General features: G+C 39.9%; 1 protein-coding gene and 1 pseudogene across 1 annotated transcript in view; one reads left to right on the forward strand and one right to left on the reverse strand.

Moving 5' to 3' along the window:
- Nucleotides 1-25,267, reverse strand: part of SH3RF1 (SH3 domain containing ring finger 1) — a 219,394-nt gene that overhangs the window by 89,587 nt on the left and 104,540 nt on the right. The window lies entirely within an intron of this gene.
- Nucleotides 7,173-8,152, forward strand: LOC122732484 (annotated as a pseudogene).

Genomic DNA, 25,267 nt, shown 5'->3' on the forward strand with positions numbered 1-25,267 from the left:
AGCTAATGGGTAAAATCATAAAGGAAGCCCTTGTAAATATTTAGAGGGAAAAAATATCCACTGAGACCACAGAGGCCATAGTGAAATACTGACAAGTCAAGCCTCAAATCACACAAAAGCCCAGTTTTCTGTCATGTCATAAATCAAAATTAATGTAGACAGCAACTTAGCAAGGGCAGGAAAGCCTGAGGGTCAAAGTCCTGTAAGAATAGGAGTTATCACCTCTGAGAACTCATGGTCAGCATTGTGCCTGGGTTTAAGAAAATTTAAAAATGACAATTCTGAGAAATATTCAAGCTCATTTTAGTTTTTCAAGTTGTCAATTTAATTTCTACACTTGCAAAAAAAAAAAAAGGCAGGGGGAACTCACAACATAAAGGTCTGAATTCCTCAAATACAAATGAGTAATAAGTAATACCCAGTGTGAGGCACCTTAGATAGCTGGAGTCAGACCTGAGTTCAAATCCAGCTTCAGACACTCAATAGCTGTGTGACCATAGGCACGGCACCCTCTGTATGTCTTAATCCACTGGAGAAGGAAATGGCAAGTCACTCCAGGATCTTTGTCAAGAAAACCCCATATGGGGTCCCTAAGAGTCAGAAAGGACTTAACAACAACAACAATAACCCAAGCATGGCGTCAATTTCAATTCAATCCAATCCAATAAGCCATTTACTGAGTTCCCTGCTGTATGCAGAGCACTGGACTTGAGGAAATTCTGAGTTTATAAAGATGGTATCTGGCTTCAGAGAGTGAAGTGAATTAAAATACAAAATGAACTCATCCTATTGCCCCCAGGATCAAATACAAAATGCTCTCTGTGTGGCATTCAACAGTCTTCTCATACCTGACTCCATGATCAAGTATTCCCCAATCCATGGACACTGGCCTCTTGGCTATCTCCCAATTCCAAGCATTCTGTCTGGCGGTCTTCCCTGCCCCAAACCCTCTCCCTCCTCTCTCCACCTTTAAGTTCCAACTAAAACTCCAGTTTTTACTGGAAGCTTTCCCCAAAGCCTCTTAATTCTACTGTATTTAACTATTTCCTAATTATCCTGCATATTGCTTGATTTGTATGTATTTGTTTTCATGTTGTCTCCCCCATCAGGGAAGGACAGGAGCTGTCTTTTGCCTAATTTTGTATCCCCAGCACTTAGCACTAAGTGCCTGGCACATAGTAGGCACTTAATAAGTATTTGAGTGCTGCTTGATTGATAAAAGCATTATAAAACTACAAAAGAGCATTATGTGAGGTCCAAGGAGATAGATAATATGTTACTAATTGGAGGGCTCAGGATGTGAAGGCATTGGGTTAGAGAGATTTTTTTCACACAATTTAGTAGTGAAGGGGAGGACAGTTATGAGGCTGGAACTAAGTGGAATAGAAAAGTCAAAGGAAGTCTTTTTAGGATTGGAGAGGCCAGAGCATGGCTCTGTTGTGAGCAAGCCTTGCTTCAAGGACCTTGCAACAGATCAGTGCAAAACAAGAGAATGGATCTATCTTTCTTTGAACAAAATGTAGTTTTATTTCTCCATTATATATATGATTAAGGTCTAAAGGTGGTATGGTACAGAAATTGGCAAATCATTGGCTTTAGGACTTGTAGCCAGACCCAATTGCTGTATTTTTCCTTTTCTTTCTATGCCCAGCCCTTAGCACAGAGCTTGGCACATGGCAAGTACTTAACAAATGCTTGTTGATTGATTACTGATTTTTAAATTTAAATTTTTAATCACCTACATGAGGTGTAACAAGCAGATTTTAAAGGCCCTGTTTGTCCTGTTCTCATATTTCATATCACCATAGAATATTAACACTAGTGGGAATGACTTTAGGGATCAATCAACATATAGTCAATCAAACACCTATCATTTTAGTTTCTTTGTTTAATGTTTTCACTTAAGACCTTGAGAGATCATGGAATGCAACATCAAATGTGAGTGTGACGAAAGATGACTATCACCATGTAAGAGGCATTCAGAATCCAAAATAACTTTGGTAAATCATCCCTTTCAAGTCCTTTAGGAAAAATAAACACACGTTTATCAGTAAATTGGAAAAGAGAAGTTCAACAATAATCATAAAAATACCTGACATTTATAGAGTCCTTTAGATATACTGACTCATTTGAGCCCTTGCTGAGAACCTCTCACGTAGCAGCCACTTAACAAATGTTTCCTGGATAAATGAATGAATGTGTGAGGAAACCACTATTATACTACTGTCATTATTATCTCCATTTTACAGATGCGGAAAGAGAGTATTACCCACTTATCTTTGAGGTGTTGAGATATCCAATTTGTGAATAATTTTTCTTTGTTTTACATGTACAGAAATTAAATCAACAAGTTGAAAAATTAAACTGTTATCTTGAATAATTCCCAGAATTTCCAGTTTGGCTTTTTCCTAGATACAGGCAAAATATTGACCCCCCCACCCCCCACCCCCAACCAGAAAATCTTCCCACTGCTTCCATGGGTTCTTTTGTTGTTGTTATTTTTTTTTTAGTGAGGCAAATGGGGTTAAGTGACTTGCTCAGGGTCACACAGCTAGTAAGTGTCAAGTGTCTGAGCCCAGATCTGAACTGAGGTCCTCCTGACTCCAGGACTGGTGCTCTATCCACTGTACCACCTAGCTGCCCCTGCATGGGTTCTTAAAAGTTGAGTTAGATGGAGCCAAGATGGTGGATTAGAAGCAATGACAAGCTAAACTCTCCCAACATTTCCCTCCAAACAACTTTAAAATAACACCTCAAATCAAAATTTGGAGCAGCAGAGCCAATAAAAGGTCCAGATGTGTCATTTTTCCAGACTAAGGCAATCTACAAGGTCAGTAAGAGAGCTCTATGACACTGGAGCCCACATCGCCACTGCACCAGCAACAGGTCTCAGGAATGACCAAGATAGCACCTGCAGCAGCACCAACTTGAGGAATTCTCAGCACAGAAACTGTACGGGGGTTGGACAACTGCTCAAAAAAGAGATTACCGGGGACCCTTTGTTGACACTGGGTGCCACTATTGCTGAATGGCATTTCTACAGGCCATATATACAGTTCTACATTGTAGTTCCCAAGTATAGATAAATGTTTGCAGTCAATCACAAAGGTGTTGGTCACAGTTCCAGGGCCAAAAGAAGTGCTAGCACTTAGAGGATTTAGAAGAACAAAAGACCTTCCTGAGTAAACACAAAGGCACAGACTAGGAGAGAAGTGACTACACCTGTACCTGATCTCACCACCTTAGAAGCACTGAAAACTTGCAGATCCCTGCCCCCAGAACTAGCTCTGAAAACAGCACTATGAAAGACCCTGAAGTTTGGCATAGTATATCTCCACTCCCAGGTGGGTATAGCCTAACTTTAACATAAAAACAAGAAACATCTTGGGAAATGAGGGGTGGGGGGAGGAGAACTTGACCATAAAAAGTTACTACCATGGCAGGGAAGAACAAGAAACAAACTCAGAAGAAGAAAACAATGTGAAAACAGCTACAAAGCCTCAAAGAAAAATGGTAATTGGACTCAACCCCAACAAGAATTCCTAGAAGAGTTAAAGAAAGAGATAAGATGCTAGAGGGAAAACTAGGAAAAGAAATGAAAGTGATGCAAAAAAATTATGAAAAGAAAATTAATTAATATCTTGGTAAAATAGGCAAAAAATATTGAAGAAAATAACACCTTAAAAAACAGAATTGGCCTAATGGTAAGGGGCACAAAAATTTATTAAAGAACAGAACTCTTTATAAAGCAGAGTTTGCCAAAAGGAAAAAAAAAAGGTACAAAAGTTCAATTAAGAAAAAAAAAATTAGGCAAGTAGAAGCAAAAGACTCCATGAGAAATCAAGAAATAATAAAACAAAATCAAAAGAATGAAAAAATAGAAGAGAATTGAACTATCTCATCAGAAAAACAACTGACCAGGAAAACAGATCATGGAGTAACAATTTAAGAATTATTAGAACACCTGAAAGCCATGATTTTTTAAAAAGAGCTTAGACATCATATTTCAAGAAATTACCCCATTATCTTAAATCTGGAGGGTAAAATAGAAATTAAAAGAATTCAACAATCCCCTCGTGAAAGAGATCCCAAAATGAAAACTCCCAGGAATAATATAGCTAAATTCCAGAGCTCTCAGATCAAGAAAAACATAATGCAAACAATCAGAAAGAAACAATTCAAATACTATGGAGCCACAGCCAGGATCATATGATCAAGTAGCCCACATTAAAGGAGTGAAGGGGTTGGAATAAATTATTCTGGAAGGCAAAGGAACCAAGATTACAACCAAAAATCACTTGCCCAATGAAAGAAAAATGTACATGATAACTTTGTTGTATATTTGGAGGGAATAGCAAATCTTACATGGTAGATTTACAGTTTCATGTACAATCACCTTTTTTTATTGTATTATGTTATGGAAATGCTTGATGTATTCCATGAATTGAAAATAAATTCTTAAAAAATAAATAACATGTTAAATAAATTAAAATAGAAGACTTGCAAACATCCTGATGAAGAGTACAGAAATGAACAGAAAATCTGACAAACACAAGACTCAAGAGAAGCCTAAAAGGTAAACATGAAAGAGAAATTATACCATTTACATTCCTATATGGGAACATGATACATTTAACTCCTAAGAACTTTATCAGACAGAGGGCATGGGTCTAAGTTGATTATGTTTGGATGATCTCTAAAAAAAATGAAGGGGTGTGAAAGAGGGATGCACTGAGAGAATGAGGGAGAGGTAGAATGGGAAAAATACCTCACAAAAAAAAGGCATGCAAGGAAGAACTTTTACAGTGGAGAGGGTGGTGGTGGTGGCAGGTAATGCTTGAACCTTACTCTCATCAGAGTGATTCAAAGAGGGAAAAATATATATACACACAATCAGTTGTGTATAGAAATCTATCCTACTCAATAGGGAGACAGGAGGGGAAGGAGAAAAGAGAAATTAGAGGAAGGGATGACAAAAAGGTGATTAAGGGGAGCAGTGATCAGAAGCAAAATAGACTTTTGGTGAGGGACAGAATAAATGGAGAGGGAAAGAGGATAAACGAAAGAAAATAAAATGGAAAAAATATATAGTTAATAATCATAACTGTGAAAGTGAATGGGATGAGCTCACCCATAAAACAAGCAAAAAGCAGAATGGATTAGAAACCAAAATCCAACACTATATTATTTACAAAAGACATACTTGAAACAAAAAGACAGACAGAGTTAAAATAAGGGGATGACAGAGAATCTATTATGCATCAGCTGAAATAAAAAAGACAGGGTCAGCAATCATTAACTCAAACAAATAAAAATCAAAATAGACCTGATTAAAAGAGATAATCAGGGAAACTACATTTTGCTAAAAAAAGGTACCATGAATGATGAAATAATATGTTAAAAATTTATAGCAAGTATCTCTAATAAAGGACTTATTTCTCAAAAATATAGGGAACTGAGTCAGAGTTATAAAAATAAGAGCCATTCCCCAATTTATAAAATGGTCAAAGGAAATGAACAGTGAATTTTCAGAAGAAACCAAAGCTATCTATAAGAATCTATTAAGGGTCTACCATGTTCCAGGTACTGTGCTAAGCACTTTATAAATATTATCTCATTTGATCCTCACAACAAATTTGGGAAGTAAGTGCTATTATTATCCCCTTTTATAGTTGAAGATTTGAAATTGAAGCAGGGAGTAGTTAAGTGACTTAAGTGTCTAAGGCCATATTTGAACTCAGGTCTTCCTAACTCCAGGCTCAATAGTCTATCCACTGTGCCACCTTTATTACTGTGCCTTTTTATTATACAATCATCCCATTACTAACATGCCTATATATATATATATGTATATACATATATATATATGTATATTGAAGTGATCAATAAGCATTTATCAGACACATTACCTGTGTGACCCTGAACAAGTCATTTAACCTCTATCTCAGTTTTCTCAATTCTGAGATGGGAATGTTAATAGCACCTACATCCCAGGAAGACCTTTGTTCAAGCCTTGCCTCTGATACTTATTAGCTGCATGACCCTAGGAAAGTCACTTTAACTTCTCTCAGCCTCTATTTCTTCATCTGTAAAATGACAATAATACAGAGCACCCACCTCACAGGGCAGTTGTGAGTTCAAAGGCTAGAAGAGATTGAAGATGGAGTGCTGTAGTAAGAATGCCCAGTTTGACAAATAGGTATACTACATGTAAGGTAACCCTACCCACAAAGCTCAGCACTGCCTAGATACTTACTAGGATTCTAGGTTCACAGAATATTATGTTCTGAGTCCCATAATGAAAGGACATAGGGAACTTGGAAAGAATTCAGTGGAAAGCCACAAAAATGATTCAAGGGTTGGAAAATACGGCATATAAGGAACAGTTGAAAAAACTATGTTGTTTTATCCTCCCCCCACCAGCTCACACTCAGGCTCCCCCTCTCCCTCTCCACCCCAGGCTAGGAGCATAAAAATAAATCTTCAAATATAATGGAGGGTTCTCTCACAGGGGAATGTGATCAGCTACTTTCCATATCCATCTTAGGGTGAATAGTAGGAAACAAGCTCAAGTGAAGCCTGAATTATTTAAGATAGATAAAGTATTTCCCAACATTGAAGGTTGTTAGATTTTGGAGTAGGTTATGAAATCTCTCACTGGAAAGCTTTTTTTTTTTTTTAAATAAGGTAGCCTCTTATGTTTGGTTCTGCCTAAAGGGCAGACTCTTAGTCTTTTCCAACTCTCTGACTTGCTTCAAGGTCATTCACCAACTTTCTTTATCTTTTTTTAAAAAGACGTTTCATCAATATTTTCTCCTCAACTATACAAAATTTCCCCCTTGTAACCATATTGTACAAATGGCCCAAGCTCTAGGTATACCTATTCTTATAACATATGCCGCATTCCACACCTACAGTCCACCACCTCTGCTAAGAAGAGGAAGGCATGCTTTACCATCAGTTCTTTTTTTTTTTTGGGGGGGGGGGGGGCAATGAAGGTTAAGTGACTTGCCCAGGGTCACACAGCTAGTAAGGGTCAAGTGTCTGAGGTCACATTTGAACTCAGGTCCTCCTGAATCCAGGGCCAGTGCTTTATCCACTGCACCACCTAGCTGCCCCCACCATCAGTTCTTAAAAGTCACAGTTGGCCTTTTGGCTTTCAGAGCGGGATTATGGCGGTGGGCAAGAACAGGCGCCTCACCAAAGGCAGCAAAAAAGGAGCCAAGAAGAAAGTGGTTGATCCATTTTCAAAGAAGGATTTGTATGATGTAAAAGCACCAGCTGTGTTCAACATTCGCAATATTGGCAAGACACTGGTGACAAGGACTCAAGGAACAAAAATTATCTCTGATGGTCTCAAGGGTCGAGTTTTTGAAGTGAGCCTTGCTGATCTGCAGAATGGTGAGGTTGCTTTTCCTAAGTTCAAGTTAATTCCTGAAGATGTTCAGGGTAAAAATTGACTAATTTCCACAGAATGGATCTTACCCGGGACAAGATGTGCTCTACAGTCAAAAAGTGGCAGACCAAGATTGAAGCCCATGTTGATGTCAAAACTACCGATGGCTACTTGCTCCGTCTCTTTTGTGTTAGTTTTACCAAAAAGTGCAACAACCAGATCTGTAAAACCTCTTATGTCCAGCACCAACAGTTCGGTCAAATTCGTAAGAAAATGATAGAAATCATGACCCAGGGAGGCAGCTAGGTGGCACAGTGGATAAAGCACTGGCCCTGGATTCAGGAGGAACTGAGTTCAAATCTGACCTCAGACACTTGACCCTTACTAGCTCTGTGACCCTGGGCAAGTCACTTAACCCCCATTGCCCCGCACAAAAAAAAAGAAAAGAAAAGAAAAAAAGAAATCGTGACCCGGGAGGTACAGAAAAATGACTTGAAAGGAGTCGTCAATAAACTAATTCCAGACAGCATTGGAAAAGACATAGAAAAGGCTTGCCAGTCCATTTACCCTCTCCGTGATGTATTTGTTTGAAAAGTCAGGATGCTCAAGAAGCCCAAATTTGAAGTGGGAAAGCTAATGGAACTGCATGGTGAAGGTGGTGGCTCTGGAAAACCTTCAGGAGATGAAACAGGCACAAAAGTAGAAAGGGCTGATGCCCTATGAACCACCAGTTCAAGAATCTGTCTAAAATAACTTTTAAAGGCTGAAAAATAAAAATTTATCATTGAGGGGAAAAAAATAAAAGTCACAGTTGGCTAGAGTTCTGATGCCTTTCAAGATGGTTTTCTATCATAGTACTGTAGTAACTGTGTACATTATAGGACCATAGATTCACAGCTAAAACTGACCTGAGAGGTCATCTAGTCAAGCGACTTCATTTTACAGATGAGAAAATGACTACCTAGTGACTTGCCGAAAAACATATAGGCAGTAAGTAAACAGAAGCAGGATTTGAATTAAAGACCTCCCATTCTAGCAACAGAAATCTTTCCACTGTATGACATCATCTCCTTATTTTTCTGTTGGTTCTGCTCCCTTTACTCTGCATCCGTTCATACAAGGTTCTTTCTGATTCGTTTCTTACAGCACAATTATATCCCATGACATCCATATAAGATGACTTATCTGGGCATTCTCTAATCTATGGGTACCCGATTTATTTCTTTGCTGCTACATGAAGGGCCACTTTAACTATTCCGGCCCATTATGGGACCTTTTCCCCTGTCTTTGACATGCCAAGTAGTAATATAATTACTGGGTCAAAGAGAATGAATGGACAGTATGGTGCCTTTTTCCTAGCCTAATTCCAAATCATTTTACAGATTATGAAATCATAGGACCACTTTCACAGTTCTCCTGACAGTGAATTGGTATTCTATTGGTATTAATTCTAGTGGAAAATTAGTTTTGTTTCATTTCTTTCTTGATTCTAATATTTACCATTTTGTCTTTTGTCGTCGCTGTCAAGCTTTCAACAACCTTCCACAAGGAATTATGGTTTTGTGTTTATCCTTCTCCCTTCTGCCTCCCAAACCATTTATTTTTCTTTGTTTCTCCTTCCTTAAGGAAATGGGGTAGAGAAGAGAGGTTGTTGTTTGTCCTTCATTCTCAAAGAGGACCATGACATAGGGAGGTGATGTCATGACTTGCCCTGAATTGGAAGTGAGGGAGGGCCTTGCAAAGTCACCAACCTCACTCTCTCCTCCACAGCCATCTGGGTCTGATGGCAAGATACATATCAGCATGACTGGAGATAGCCCCAGATGTTTAAGGCAATTGGGGTTAAATGACTTGCCCAGGGTCACATGGCTAGTAAGTGTCTGAGGTGAGATTTGAACTCAGGCCTTCCCAACCATTTATCTAAAGCAGATCAATCTTCTTGCTCAAAAGGTGGTTTGGTTATTCTTTTTTTTTGGGGGGGGGTGAGGCAATTGGGGTTAAGTGACTTGCCTAGGGTCACACAGCTAGTAAGTGTAAAGTGTCTGAGGCCAGAATTGAACTCTGGTCCTCCTGACTCCAGGGCCGGTGCTCTATCCACTGCGCCACCTAGATGCCCCTGGTTTGGTTATTCTAAAGCTGGTAAAGATCACACTGAGACCTGCTGTACTATTTTTGGCACCAGTCTTAGCCACTGTCCTTGGGGCCCAAGCAGATAACTGATATAGGGTAAAATAAGGTATGAAGAAATAAGTCATACACTGGGTAGACTTTCCTTTTTCCCCTGATGCTCTTCCACAGTTCAGAAGAGTTTTTTGAAGGATGAGAGAATTTGCATGCCCAGGTGCCCATGTCACACTCATGATTCCGTACCATCTAGTTTCCTATTAGTGGAATGTATCCTTGAAGACAAAGCCATTATTCCACCATACTTGTGGTGTTCTGGAACACAGTTTAAGGGAGTAACCTCTCACTAAGACCAGGATGGTGGAAGTGAAACCAGCACTTACTAATAGTAGAGATCAGGTATGCTTATTCTCTGTTAGATTTGGAATCAGAGGACCTAGGCTAAAATCCAAGTTCTGCCAATCACTATTTGTGTGATTTTGAGCAAGTCAATTAACTTCTCTGGGCCTCAGTTACCTCTACTGTAAAATGAGAGCAATGGACTAACTATCCTCTGAGGTTCTCTCCATTTCTTTTCTTTTCTTTTTTTTTAGTGAGGCAATTGGGGTTAAGTGACCTGCCCAAGGTCACACAGCTAGTAATTGTTAAGTGTCTGAGGCTGGATTCGAACTCAGGTCCTTCTGAATCCAGGGCCGGTGCTCTATCCACTGTGCCACCTAGCTGCCTTGGTTCTATCCATTTCTAAAGTTATCATTCTGGCATTTTATTGTGTAAATTTTTTGTTTTTGGCCAATTCACCCTGTCACTTCCTCTATGTCAAGGAATAAAATGTACCCACGTACCTCACTCCAGAGACCTAAGGGCTCCTATCTCCTGGTTAAACATCAGAGGTGCTAATGAAGCACCTTTTCCTTTTCCTTTCCTTCCTGACTAACTGGTGTGTTTTACTTGTGCTGACCGGCTCAGTTAGTATGAAAGTTCTGGGGAGGAACTAATCTGTAGTTTCCTTTTTGAGAAACTATTTTTCATTTTATAAAATAATTTTTATAATAAAATTGGTAAACTTCTTCCTGAAATTGGTATGTGTATATGTGTATGTGTCTTTTCATCTCATTATGTTGCCTTTCATCTCATTATTTTTGCTTGTTGCATGAAAAGTTATATATAATACATACATGCGACTTGCTACTTACTGTTCAAAGGGATTGGCTACTGGTCGATTTAGCATCACATTTATGCAGTGAAGACTGAGTCATGACTTCAGCACAACATCCTTTCCCCTTGAAATACAATCTTTTACAAGAATATAAAAGCAACCCTATAGAGCCTATAGGGTGGAGCCAAGGGCTTTGAACACAAGGAAATCTATTCACCAGCAAAAAAAAAAAATTATATTTGCTTTGAAACTCAGCTACGCAAAAAGTAAGAACAGGAGACTGAAAGCACAGTCTACTTCAAATTTCTGTCATGTTAATCTGAATCTTTGATTCAGTTGGAAAGAGATATTTAAAGAAGCTCATGGAAGGAAATAAGTCCTATTTCCTGAACACAAAATGGCTGTCATTGAGAGTCCCCAGTGGCGGACACTCTGGAACTTTTTTTTGTTGTTGTTAATCAATAGAGCACATCCCTGGGAGTTACAGCTGAATGACAAAATAATTCCATGTTTAAGATAAAAACTTTCCTTACTACTAAATTAACCTTTCACGAAATAAGACAGCTAAAGGCTTCTCAGACTTCCTCAGCAGAAAGTGAATTCTCTCTCTGCCCTTGACACAAGCTACCCTGTATCACATTGCTTTGTGCATAATACCTTCCCAAACAAAGACACAGCTTCAACAGGAAGGGCATCCTCACTAACACAACTTAGGAACCTTGGGTTCTCTTTGTTACTCCCCTCAAAATAATGACTTGACACAAGTGTTTGAGAACAAAAAGGATAAGAGTCACAAACAAGTAAAGGGCTTTGTTTTTTTTTTGTTTTCCCTCTATGCTCATCCATCAATCAACAAACATCTATTAAGCCCCTACTAGGTATTAAGTATTGTGCTAAAGAGTGGGGATACTAAGACAAATGAAAAAGTTCCTGCACTCAAGGAGCTTACTCTTTATCAGACAGACAGACAGGCAGGCAGGCAAGCAGGCAGGCAGGCGGTGGATGCAGACACAGACGCACACACACACCCTCTGCTGGTTTTTATTTTTTCCATATATATAAAGAACAAAAACTAGCTAGGAGCCCATTAGGAGACGTGAAAGGTAGATTTTTACTAAGAACTTACTGTACATTGCATAATAACAAACAGATCATTTTTGTTCTCTATACACTGAGAACTGAAATGAACAAATTGCAGGTAGCCTTGATTCTCTGACAGCTGGAAATGTCTGCCACCTACATTAAGGCAAAAAGCCCCCAAAACACCCAAGTATTATGGATAAGAATTTTTGGTGTACAGGAAAATACACCCATCTGAAAGAACAAATTTCTTCCTTCCTTTATTTTTTAAATAAATTACAGAATCCCAGAGCTGGAAGGGAATTTGGAAGCCATCTTGTCCATACTTTAGCTGAAAAATATCTCCATTAGTGCTTGGTGACTTAGTAGATCGAGGTCTAGATGTGGCATTAAAAGGTCCTGCTTGCTGACTCGGTGTGACCACCCTCTGTGCCTCAGAGTCCTCATCTGTAAAATGAGGGGGTGGATTTGATGACCTCAAAGGTCCCTCTCAGCTCTAAATGTATGTCCCTATGTATCAGACAAATGGTTATTCCAGTCTTCATTTGTAGACCTACAGTGGGAAATCCCAATGAGCCTGTGAACTACCCAGTACAGTCCATTCAATTTGGGGAGAGCTGCAAGTGTTTGCAAGTTTTTTCTTAGATCAAGTATAAATTTATCTCTTCAACTCCCTCCCGTGCTCTGAGTTCTGTCCTCTAAGGTCACACAGAACAAATCCAATTCTCCTTCCTGGTGCCATTTTTTCAACTACCTGGCCTCTTTGGACTCTAGGTCAAACAACACTCTCCAGTACACCACAATGCCTCCCTCTCAAAGGGAACAGAGGAATACATACAGGTGAGCATGTGTTTTCACAGACCAAGACTTTGGGGAGAGACAAAAAACCAATAGCAAGGTTGGCTATAATGGCCCCCAGAGGGAAAGAATAATCAGGAGACCTAGCGAGACAGACAGAGAAACACAAGAAGAAAATGTGTTAATGAAACAAACAGCATTAAGGCTTCAGAAGAATTTTTTAAATCACACTAAAAAAAGGAGCAGTTCATGTCGGCTCAGGGACAGCAGTGGCCACCCTGATGCCCTGCACATGAAGCCACAGTGGGGGCCCATAGGACAAAAGGCTGAACGGTTTCAATCTTTTCCTACCCCACCCCCATATCTCCATCAGAGCAAATGAGAAAACATGTTTTATTGATGCTTTTTAAATATTACTGACATTTCCATATAACTACCCCACCACCACCAAAAAAATCCTCCATTGTAAAGTACAGTAAAGTAGAACAAGCCAATATAAGTGATCAACAAACATTTACTAAGTTCCTGCTCTATGCTAGGCACTGTATGAGGCCTGGGAGTTTAGAACTACAATGAAGGAAAATAATCCCTACTCACAAAGAGGGACATGTATGAGTTTGCACAGAATAAATGTAATGAGAATAAATACAAAAGTAATTAGCTACAGGGTAGTTTGGGAAGAAGGATGCTAGCAATTGGGAGGATCAGGAAAGGCCTCATGTAAGAGGTTAGTGCTTGAGCTGCACCTTGAAAAGGGGGGTTCTCTAAGGAAGGAGTTAAATAGGGAGTTAGCCAGCATAAAGGCAAGGAAATAAGAGATGGAGTGGTGTGCATGAAGAACAGAGAAAAAGGCCAATTTGGCTGGATTGTAGTGTGTGGGAGAATAAAATGCAGTGAGGCAGGAAAGAAGGGCTGGGGCCAGGCTGTATATGAATTTAAAAGCTAAACCAGAGGAATTTCTATTTTATCCTAGCATCAATAGAAAACCACTAGAATTCATTGATTAGAGGAACAAGAAGGCAGATCATTTTGGTCTGGGGTGAAAAACGGCTGGAGGAAGGGAGATTAGGAAGCTGTTGCAATAAACTAGGTGAGATGTGATTGGGGATGCAACTAGCAACTCACTGAGAGATTCACCACTTCTCTGCTAAGAGGAGGGAGGCATGCTTCACCATCAGGCGTCTGAGGTCACTATTGGCAATGCTGTTTTCCTGTACATTACTGTGGTCACTATGTACCCTCTTCTGGTTTTACTCCCTTTGATCTGCATCAGTTCATACAAGTCTTCCCAGGTCTTCTGAATCCATCCCATTTATCATTTCCTATGGCTCAATAATATCCCGTTACATTCAATGCATCACAGTTGATCTAGCCATTCCCCAATCAATGGGGCACCTACTTTCTTTCCAATTCTTTGCTGCCATAAATATTTCTGTACACATGGGACCTTTTTCTTTGAGAAAGAATAAATTTCATGGAAATGTTTCACTGGAGAGAAGTTACTTTTTTCATTAAAACACAGCAGCCTGTATCCATGTGGTCTGGTTCGTTGCTTGTTAAAACATGTTTATCAACTATGGGTGACCAATAAACCAGATTAAAAATCACAGTCTTTGTATCTCACATATACCTTTGTATATAGAAAATAATTACAATAATAATACTATTTAGCTCACCAAAGTATTGTAAACACTGGTTAATGCACATGGAACAAATGGTTTCTTTAATGAATGATACCAGAAGAGCTGAAGGTAACATTCTAAAAAACTTTTAAGACTCAAATAAGAAAAACTGACCCCCACACAATCAGAATTTGCCTTAGCCATATTTACCGATGCTACCCCCTCACTTCTCCCTTCCTCAAATTCCCAATACCCTGTGCTATCCCCAGTATTTCTAAACAAAATGAAATTAAACATCTCTTTGCAATAAGTTTAGTACACCTGCTATACTAAACTGTAAAATTTTACAGTCAGGATCATAGAAACAGAACTAGAGGAGGCCTTAAAACTATCTAGTCCAACCCCCTCGCTTTAAAAATGAGGAACAGAGGGGCAGCTAGGTGGCGCAGTGGATAGAGCACTGGCTCAGGAGGACCTGAGTTCAAATCCGGCCTCAGACACTTGACACTTACTAGCTGTGTGACCCTGGGCAAGTCACTTAACCCCAATTGCCTCACTAAAAAAAAAAAGAGGAACAGAGGTCCAAGGCCTTAAGTAATTTACTCAGGGTCACACAGGTAGCAAGTAGCAGAGAGCTGGGGAGATTTGAACCTGGGTCATCCAACTACATAGGGAATGCTCTTTTTATCACATCATGCTGCCTTCCCCCCCCCCTTTTTGAGGGGGTGGGGAAATGAGGGTTAAGCGACTTGTCCAGGGTCACACAGCTAGTAAGAGTCAAGTGTCTGAGACCAGATTTGAACTCAGGTCCTCCTGAATCCAGGGCCAGTACTTTATCCACTGAACCACCTAGCTGCCCCTGCCTCCCTCTTAATGCTTGTGGCCATCTGCTCAAAAATCTTTAGTTCCTCCTGAACCAGGCATTCAAAATCTTCCACAATAAATAATGGCCCAAACTATCTTTTTTAGCCTCATGTCAAGTTAATGTGGGCAGCTGGGTGGAGCAGTGGATAGAGTGCTGGGCCTGAAGTCAGAAGACTCCTCTTCTTGAGTTCAAATCTGGCTTTAGACACGTATTAGCTGTGTGATCCTGGGCAAGTCACTTAACCTTGTTTCCTCATCTATAAAATCTATAAAATGGCAAACCAATCCAGTATCTTTGCCAAGAAAACCCCAAGTGGGGCCGTGAAGAGTCAGCTATGACTGAAACGACCGAACAACAAGAAGCCAATGTGATATTGTGCATTGGCACTAGATTTGGAATGAAGAAAACCTTGGTTTGAATCCCACTTTAGACACTTACAAGCCATAGGAAGTGGGCAAGCCATTAATCTGAGCCTTGGTTTTCTCATCTTTACTACAGGAAAATAACAGCAGTTATCTCAAAGGGTTGTTGTGAGGAAGCAATGAGATAATGTATGTAAAGTGCTTGGCAAATCTGGAAGAATTGCATAAATGTAAGCTATTGTTTTTATTATTCATACACTCTAGGTTCCAGCGAAATGGAACTATTCTCTGTTCCCCTCCCTCATTGTATCTTCTCCCAGTTCTTTATTTTTTCTTATGTTATCCCACCTGCCTGCAATGCTTTGCCCCTCTTACTGAAATCCTTCCCCTCCTTCAAGGCCCAACCCAGGTTCTCTGTCCTTTGTGAAGTCAGTACCCACATTCTATATGCTAGCCAAAGTAGACCATGCCCCCCCCATTCTCTTGCACACTCCTGTCTCTACATCTGTGTTTTACCCCATAGGCCTCCTCCCCACATCCCTGGCTGAAAAGGATTTCTCCTCCCACAGGTTTCTTACAGAGGTTTGCCCGGACCTCTCCTTCCTCCTTATACTTACCACACTTATTTGCATAGGTGCCTTTCCCTTTCCTCCCCACAGTAAATGACAAAACTCTTCAAGAGCAGGATGTGTGCCATGCTGTGGATGGACTGGGAGTTTAAATCAAAGAACTTCAGTTCTATCATCAGTGATGTGGTGGTGGCACCTGTGTGCCCCTGGGAAAATCATGTGACTTGGGTCTCAGTTTCCTCACCCATAAAATGAGAACACTCTCATTTCCTTGTGTGTTTTTTTTAATGTGACACAATCTTCAGTATTTAAGTCATGTATCCATTTAGAGTTTATTATGGTATATGGTGTAAGATACTGGTCAAAACCTAACTTCTTACCCAACACCTTTCCAATTCCAATGTGGTATTTCACTTGCTTGGCTATGCGTGCATATTACTAAGATAGCCTTCTTTTCAGGGTGGAAGGTGGTTTACTTAATAGTAATAGTATTTTTTTTAAAGGACACTGTTTCATCAACCAAGGAGATACAGGCCTCCAACTAATATCACCCTTTCCAAAGCTATCGCTATTAGTACAATAAAATTCTTTTTAGATGTGCACATAAATTCAAGGTCACCTAAGTACAGACCTGTTTTTAAATAACATGGAGAAATACATATGTGTAGCATTTACTGTATTCCATCATTTCCATGGCCCGTATATAATCTCATTCATCATTTTTCCATTGAGAAGGATCTACCTTCATCTGTTCCCTGGAGGCAGAAATAATGCAATTATAATAATTACATGTTTCATCATACTTCTGTGATGTAAAAACCCTTAACACCTTCTTAAGATGGGGGATGGGGGTGGGAGGGGGTTATGGTGGAAAGAGTCACCGAAATTAGAGTGAAAGAGATTACGTTTGAATCCTGGCTCTGTTCCTTATTCTTTGTGTGAATTCATCAAAGAAGTTAGTTATCTCATCTGTCAAATGAGGGGCTTGGATGAGCTGATCTCTAACATTCCCTGTAAACCTATAAGAACCCCAAGTACCAGATTAAGAGAGAGAGTTTTAAAATCTGCTTTCTTTCCAAATATCAAAGATCATGATATTAATAATGAGTAAAATGGTTATTAGCCGAGCTTTTATATTATGACAGGAACACCAATACTGTGATGATAAATTATTACTATTTTGACATTCTAATATATGGTATATATTAATTGTGCTAATTAATATATAATAATATTGGTCTGATCAGCCATAGTCAGACATACTCTACCTTGGCTCCAACACAGTGATGTCATTTTGGTCTTCTTCCAGAACAAAGGATAACTAATCATACATTAATTAATGGTAGGAAGGAATTTTGAGATTCTGTAGTATTAATTCAGCCTAAAATTGTGCTGACTTATATTAGTTTTGTGGTAAATTAAAATCCCCATATATTTTTCCCATGACTTGTATGATTGTGTTCTCCTTTATCCCATAATGGCATATTTGATGTTTCCAACTTAAATGTTCAACTCTGCTTTCATCTCTGTTAAATTTCATCTTGATAGACTGGGCCCATCCTCCTCTGTGCCACCCTGCCCCTACCTCCTCCATTCTCTCTCCAAGCTGGCTGTCTGTGTGTGGTCACGAGCTCCAACATTGTTCTGAGGACCAAAGTAAAGATTCATCCTGGACTCCCAGGGAAGTCTGAGTGGAGTTGTCCCCTGCCGGGAGCCTCTCCATGCCCCATGGATCGAGCATTCTCCAGGAGTTTACACAATCCAAACCAAAGGTCAGGGGACAGAGCTCTGGCTTCCCCAGCATTTGCTACTGCTGCACCTGGTACATGCAAAGAGATCAAGGGAAAGAATGCAGGTCAAGCGCCAGGCAGAAAGACCCTGACAACTGCCTCTAACCTTTCCCCACCCTGCCACCCCCATTCTCAGTCCCCCCTCTGCCACCACTGCCTGAGGAATTCAGCTGCACTCAATTGTAGGCTCCTGCCTCAATTCAAGGGGCCATCATGTGTCACATGGATGAAATCACTTTAACATTGGAACCTTGCTGAACAATACGTCGGGCCTTTTGGGATGAATTGGGTTTTTTATTCCTTCCTCTCTCTCTCTCTCTCTCTCTCTCTCTCTCTCTCTCTCTCTCTCTCTCTCTCTCTCTCAAAAGTTTAGATAAGTATTGAGTGAGTTCCCTTAAGGACAGCAAAGGTAACATTCACAAGCTGACCTCACCTCTTCAAAAGGGAGGGCATGTGAATTATCCCTCCTTCCCAGCCTCCCCGCTTCTCAGGGTATCACAATACATTAATTAGTGTGATCTCACCAGTGGAGTGCATGACTACAGGCTCCTGACCCTGTAGAGGAGGCTATCACAGGACCTTACAGCAATATATACTCGGAGGGAATCTGCAAGGTTGAGGATGCAAATTCCTGGATTTGTGAAATGTAGAGAATTCCCCTGAGCAATCTCCTTTAAATCAACCCATTGGTGATTTTAACTGAAGAATTCACACTGTGATCCTGAATTATAACTTATCTAATTATTCAGAAGTTATAGGTTTTATTTTTAAAGGGTTATAAGCTTTTGTAGTTTCATCAACAAAAATCCACTGATCAAAGGCAAGAATTTGGGGCTAACTCACAGGCTATCCCCAAATCTAAGTCAGGGGTAAAAGCTCTGGTTTCTGTAAGCAGCAGTGTCTAAAGAATATATGAGTGCTCTCCAAATAACGGTGACTCTGATTTAAAAGTTTAAAAAAGAGCATTTAGCTAAAAACTTCAGATTTGAACTTACCCAGAGTCATAGAAAGAAACTCAAGAAACTCTTGTAAATTAGTTGGAGAAGTATGGGTTGAAGAATAGTATGTTTGGGTAGATTTCTAACTTTCTGAACAATTCAACCTTCATAGAGTGCTAATTAATAGACCACCTACTGATAAGCTGAAGAGATAGGTCTCTAGAGGTACAAAACAGTTCTACACTGGGTGCTATCTTGTTTGACACTTTTCTCAATGATAAAAAGACATATATTAGTAAATGACACCAAGCTAGGAAGTGCATGTACTATACTGTATAACAGAATAAAGATTCAAAAAGGCCTCTGTATGCTAGAAGATGAGTCCAAACTAACATGATGAAATTTAACAGAGATAAAAGACAAAGTTTTCAATTGAGGTTAAAAACATCAAATGGATAGGTATAAGATAGATGAGAGACTTCGATCAAAGAGAAGTCATGGGGAAAATTCATGGAGCATTTGGCTGACCACAAGCTCCCGGTAGACCACTAAAACCTTAGGCTATGTTACTCTCACAGAATCTCAGGATCTCAATAGAGTGCTCAGGTGAAGGGAGGTCATAGTGCAGCTGTCATCTACACTGGTGGGAGCACAGAGAGAACTTAATCCAGGTTCTGGAGGTCATATATTGATTTTTTTTTTCTTAGCGGGGACAATGAGGGTTAAGTGACTTGCCCAGAGTCACACAGCTAGTAAGTGTCAAGTGTCTGAGGCTGGATTTGAACTCAGATCCTCCTGAATCCAGGGCCAGTACTTTATCCACTGCGCCACCTAGCTCCCCTGGAGGTCATATATTTAGAATGATTTTACTGACAATGAGACACCCATCTGGTGGAAGGAGACCAAGAAGATGAAGGGTTTGGATACCATATCCTATGAAGAATAAGTTAGGGACTTGAGTGACTCACTTCAAATACCCCCAATGATGAGAGAAAAAATGTATTTTTTTCTGTATCACTTCTGAGGGAAGAGTTAGAATTAATGGGTGGAAATTACAAAGGGCAGATTTTGGCTCAATTTGATAAGAACTTTCTAAAACATAGGAGGGGTTTGGATTAAAGCACCTCTAGAGTTCCTTCCAACCCATCTCTAAAGAAATTGCCAAGCTTCTTCATAATAAAGCATTGTTGTTGTTTAGTTATTTCAGTTGTGCCTGACTTTTCATGACCCCTTTTGGGGGGTATTTTGGCAGAGATACTAGAGTGGTTTGCCATCTCCCTCTTCAGCTCATTTTACAAATGAGGAAACAGAGGCAAAGAGTTACTTGCCCAGGGTCACACAGCTGGTGTATGATGAATTTGAACTCGGGTCTTCCTGAATCTACTGTGCCCCCTAACTGACCTGACAATAAGAGATAATAAAGTACACCTGAATACAATTTGAGGGTAGAAACTCTAGAGGTCATCTAGTACCTAGCTTCTTAAAATGTGGGTCAGGACTCCATATGGGGTCATGTAACTGAATGTAGAGGTCGTGAAAAATTTGGCAACAGTAAAAGGTTATGTATACCTATTTTATATACCTATATACTTAGGGTTGTGTAAAAATTTCTCTACCAAAAAGGGGTTGCAAGTAGAAAAAGTTTAAGCCCTGGTCCAGTACAAAGCCCTCTTCTTACAGAAGAAGAACCTGAGGTTCAGAGAAGCAAGTGATTTGTCCAGAGCCACATAGATTGTGGCCCAGATGGGATTTGAAGCCTGGTCTTCTGGCTTTCTATGGAGAGAGAACAAACTGTGGGGAGTGGGGTGGAGTGGGGGAGGAGGATCCAAAAAGGTTTCACAGGGAGGTGGAATGAATGACTGGTGCTACTGAACCCCCTCCAGGGCAGTGTCTGTGCAGAGGCTAGATGACTCTCTATTAGGGATGCCACAGAGGGGATTATTACTTTGGGTGGGAGACTGACCACTAAAGTCACTCCACTGATCCTCTGAAAAATATGTGAATGCTATTTACATTTCTCCATGACCATCTGGATACACACACACACACACACACACACACACACACACAATATATATATATGTCTGTGTGCATATCACATATAAAATATTCAACATAAATGTAATATGTGTGCAATACTTAATATATACTTTGATGTATACTTGATATGCTTTTATAACATATTAATATCTATTACCATCTAGTTGATATAATTTAATATATACTTACATAATATATTAATACATACTTAACATATAATTTAATATATACTTGATATACTTACATATTACAAAATATAGCTATCTTTAAAACCTCCCAAGGAGAGCAGAGAGGTTGAATGTCAACATTCCATTTTCTATGAAATAGAGCTATCTGCTCCCAGTATAAAGGACAATATGATACTACTCTGACCCTTAGGTATGGAGTAACTAACTGCACATGATACACTTAATTAAAGCAATGGGGTCCCCCCCACACACACACACACACGTGGCCAATGACGGCTGGGCACACGGGCACTATTAATTAGGGCTGTGCTCCTCTTTTGAAAATGCAGGTCTTTTCCTGAAGCTTTCCTCAGCCTGCTGTAGCCTAAGGGATTATCATTTCATAACCACCCACTTGTTACACAAAGAGAGATTTTCTTCTCTATCTAATTAAAGGAGAAGTCATTAACTAAGCTAAGAAGAACTCCTGGAAGAATAGAAAAACAGTAAAATGTTTAAAATGCAACGCTGAAAATCCTAAGTATTGTTTCACTGAACGTGGAACAAATGTGTAACTACCATTTAAGAAAATGAAAAAGCAGAGGGCTCCTATAAGTCATGCTCCATTTCCATGAATCTAAAAAATAATATTATAAAGCCAAAAATAAAGGAAATTTAGACACTCCTGAGAATAGTCCAAATATAAGGGCTTATTTGCTGTCTGAACAATTCAACCTTCAAAGAATGTTAACAGAGGAAGGATCTCTAGTGGAATGGCATAGAGCTCTGTATCAGACACAGTGGATAGAGTGTTGGGCCTTAAGAGTCTGGAAGACCTGGGTTCAAATCCTACATCAGACACTGCCAGCTTCGGTTTCCTCATCTGTAAATTGGGGGTTATAGCAGGTCCTACCACACACGGTTGTTTGTGAGGATCAAATAAATTAAGATTTGTAAAGTGCTTGGCACAGTGCCTGGCATATAGTAGGTGCTTAATAAATACTTGTTCTCTTCCCAAGTTATATTTTGACTATGAATTTGTGTTTATAGATGCCTTAAAAATAAATTAAATATGCCTTTTGGATGCATGCCCAACAGGAGTGTAGATATATGCAAACAAACACTCAACATGAAAACCAAAAAAAGTCACATACCCTGAAAAATTCCTTAAGGGTCATAAAGAGGCAAAGAAAACAGTTCAAAGAACAATGGATCTGGAACAGGAAGATATCTGGATTCAAATGCTACTTCTTTTTTTTTTTTTTTAGTGAGGCAATTGGGGTTAAGTGACTTGCCCAGGGTCACACAGCTAGTAAGTGTTAAGTGGCTGAGGCCGGATTTGAACTCAGGTACTCCTGACTCCAGGGCCGGTGCTCTATCCACTGTGCCACCTAGCTGCCCCCAAATGCTACTTCTTACACTAGCTAGCCGTGTGACCCTGGGTAAATCACTTATCTCTCTGAGCCCAATTTCTTCTCTGTAAAATGGAGGTAACAGTACCTATATTATCCACTTCAAGGAGGTGTGGTGAATCTCAAATGAGATCATTTTTGTAATGTTTTGTTTAAATGTTAGCTTTGGTAATTCTAAGCAAGAGGAAGGTCATACTATTAGCTCAATGATACTTGAATACAATTAGGAGGTCATAATTGAATACTCTGGCAATTTAAAACAAACTTCTACAGAGTGATTCTTTTTCATTTGGATGTTTCACCTATACCCAAAGCAATTTTTCAGAATTCAACCCAAAAGAATTCATCAATGAATTCCAGAATTGAAGGCCCGGCCTACCCTCTAGATAGGTGTGACCTTCACCAGGATTTTCATTCTGAAGAGACTCCCCAAACTTCATAAGCTATGCAGAAATAATATCCATGGTACCACCACAAATTCACCCCGTCACAGACAGTGGGTCATCGAGTATTTATTAAGCACTTCTTTTGTGCCAAGAAGTAACAAACCCATGAGTGAGTGGGCACAGAACCACCAAGACCTAGGATAAATTAAATCCCACTGGTCACTTTAACTTGTTCTTTGACATACATTTCCCAAGTACTACAAGGTTGAGTCTGAATCTGTTTTCTGGGGATTCTACTTCAAAGGTTGGCTGTCCTTTTAAAATAAATAAATAAAGTGCATCATCAAAATGTGCATTCTTCCCCAAGATCCATTCTACCTACCAGAAATCTGGGTGATCACAGTGGATTACTATCTTAATGCACACATCCCTTAGATTTTCACTCTGCAATAAGCCTCTTAGAGGAAGGTGTGATTGCATCAAAGGGTTTGGATCTAATGCGATATAAACCTGCATAAATCTTAACCACATGCACTCTACAGGGGGAGACTAGAAATAAGAGGAAATTCTTCAGAGCTGAAAAACTTAAGCAAGGTCAGACCACCAGCATTATGGGAATATGGGGAAGGGAAGGAGTTAGGGGTGGGGAGAAGAGAGTAAAAGCAAAGTACTGGTCTGAATTCATTCTTTTAAAATGTTTTATTGGGGGCGGCTAGGTGGCACAGTGGATAAAGCACCGGCCCTGGATTCAGGAGTTCCTGAGTTCAAATCCAGTCTCAGACACTTGATACTTACTGGCTGTGTGACCCTGAGCAAGTCACTTAACCCCCATTGCTCCACAAAAAAAAATTTTTTTAATAAAATAAAATGTTTTATTGATGCCTTTTGTGTTTTTCTAAAAATATGACAGTCACTGATATACCATTAGATTTAACCTTCTTTTTTAATAAACGTCTAATATTATAAACCTGTAGTTCCCCATCTTGCTACCATGATTGGGGGAAGGGGAGGAGAAATGGGGAAGTGATATGTTTCATCCTCTACAGAATCCATTGTTTAAATGAACCTTTCCATTCCACTCTCAGGGTTGACAGTATCCCCAAAACTGGTGACCTAGAAGGGAGCCTGGACACCATCCAGGCCAATACCCTCATGGGGAAAATGAGGGCCAGAGAGGGCCCAAGGTCACAGAGATAGCAGGCAGGGCTTTCTGTTGAGAAAGGGATTATTACCTTTGAAGAACAGCTGATATTCCCACAGGAAGGATTCTTAACCTTTTCTGTACCAAGGACTCCTCCAGCAGTCTAGGGAAGCCTATGGACGCCTTCTCCGAATAATATTTTTAAATGCATAGGATTATAAAGGAAACACATTATATTGAAATTCAGTTCTCAAAAATGGATTTTTAAGTTTCAGGTTAAGAAGCCCTGTAAAATAGAGAATTTTATCTGATCCTCACAAACTATTCTCCAAAGTGGGCAGAGCAAGCATTGCTATCACCACTTTACAGGTGAGGAAACTGAGGCTCTGAGAGGTTAATAAATTACACGCTAATACAATCAGTGAATGGCAGAGCTGGGCGATGAGATTGGAACCTGGGTCTTTTTGACACCACAACAGGCCCTCTTTTCCCCTACTCTACATATTCCTTCCCAGGTGGAAAGGGTTAAATGGAAAACTCTCTGCAGAGGAAAAATGTGCCCATACCAGAGTGTCTGTGACTCCCGCTCCAAGCCATGCCTGCATAAATACTGATCCTCCAGCTCATTTGAATTGTTGACATTACATAATTATCCAGTTACAATAATAAGCATTGCTGGCTTAATGGACTGCCACTATAACTGAAGGAATTCTAACTCCTCCGATGAACTGGCTGTCACCAGCTCCATTCACACGTCTTGAGAGGAAAAAGAAAGGGGGGGGGGAGGAGAGAGGAAAGGGGACAGAGAGGGGAGAGGGCGAAGAAGAGGGAGGGGAAGGGAGGGGAGACAGACAGAGACAGAATCAGACACAGACAGAGACAGTCAGATGTAATGGGTAATAAGGAGCTCACTGTGCAGCCAGGATTCTGATCCTTCCGGACCAGCCTCTGGCTAGCTCCAATTCTTTTTAAGTTGCAAAAGATTTTAAATATGCATGGTGTCTTATATCACAAGATAAAGACATTCATTTACATCAGATTTATCTGTGCATAGAACTGCACTCTTCACATCCCCACCCCCAACTTCTTAAACTTCAACATAAAAACACAATACTTCAAAAGTCACAACTAGCTATTATCATTCCTAGCCTTAGCCGGAGGATGAGTTCCTTCTCCCAGCTTCTCTTTCCTTTTCCTCCCTTCTCCAGAGACCAAGGAAGAGTTATGTCCTTCTTTTTGTAAAATAAATTAAATCTGAAATGTAGGCCAACCCCGGTGATCAGGGATCTCCCTCTCAGGAGCCTGAGTGTTCTTAGATACTTCTAACAAAGAGTGTTTAATCCTCAAAATGAAAGACAATGTACATTCCTTTAGATGTCTGGGGCCATGGGTCACAGTCACAGAATTCTACAGATAGAAGG

The sequence above is a fragment of the Dromiciops gliroides genome, chromosome 6 (assembly GCF_019393635.1).
Source record: "Dromiciops gliroides isolate mDroGli1 chromosome 6, mDroGli1.pri, whole genome shotgun sequence".
Classification (NCBI taxonomy): Eukaryota; Metazoa; Chordata; class Mammalia; order Microbiotheria; family Microbiotheriidae; genus Dromiciops; species Dromiciops gliroides.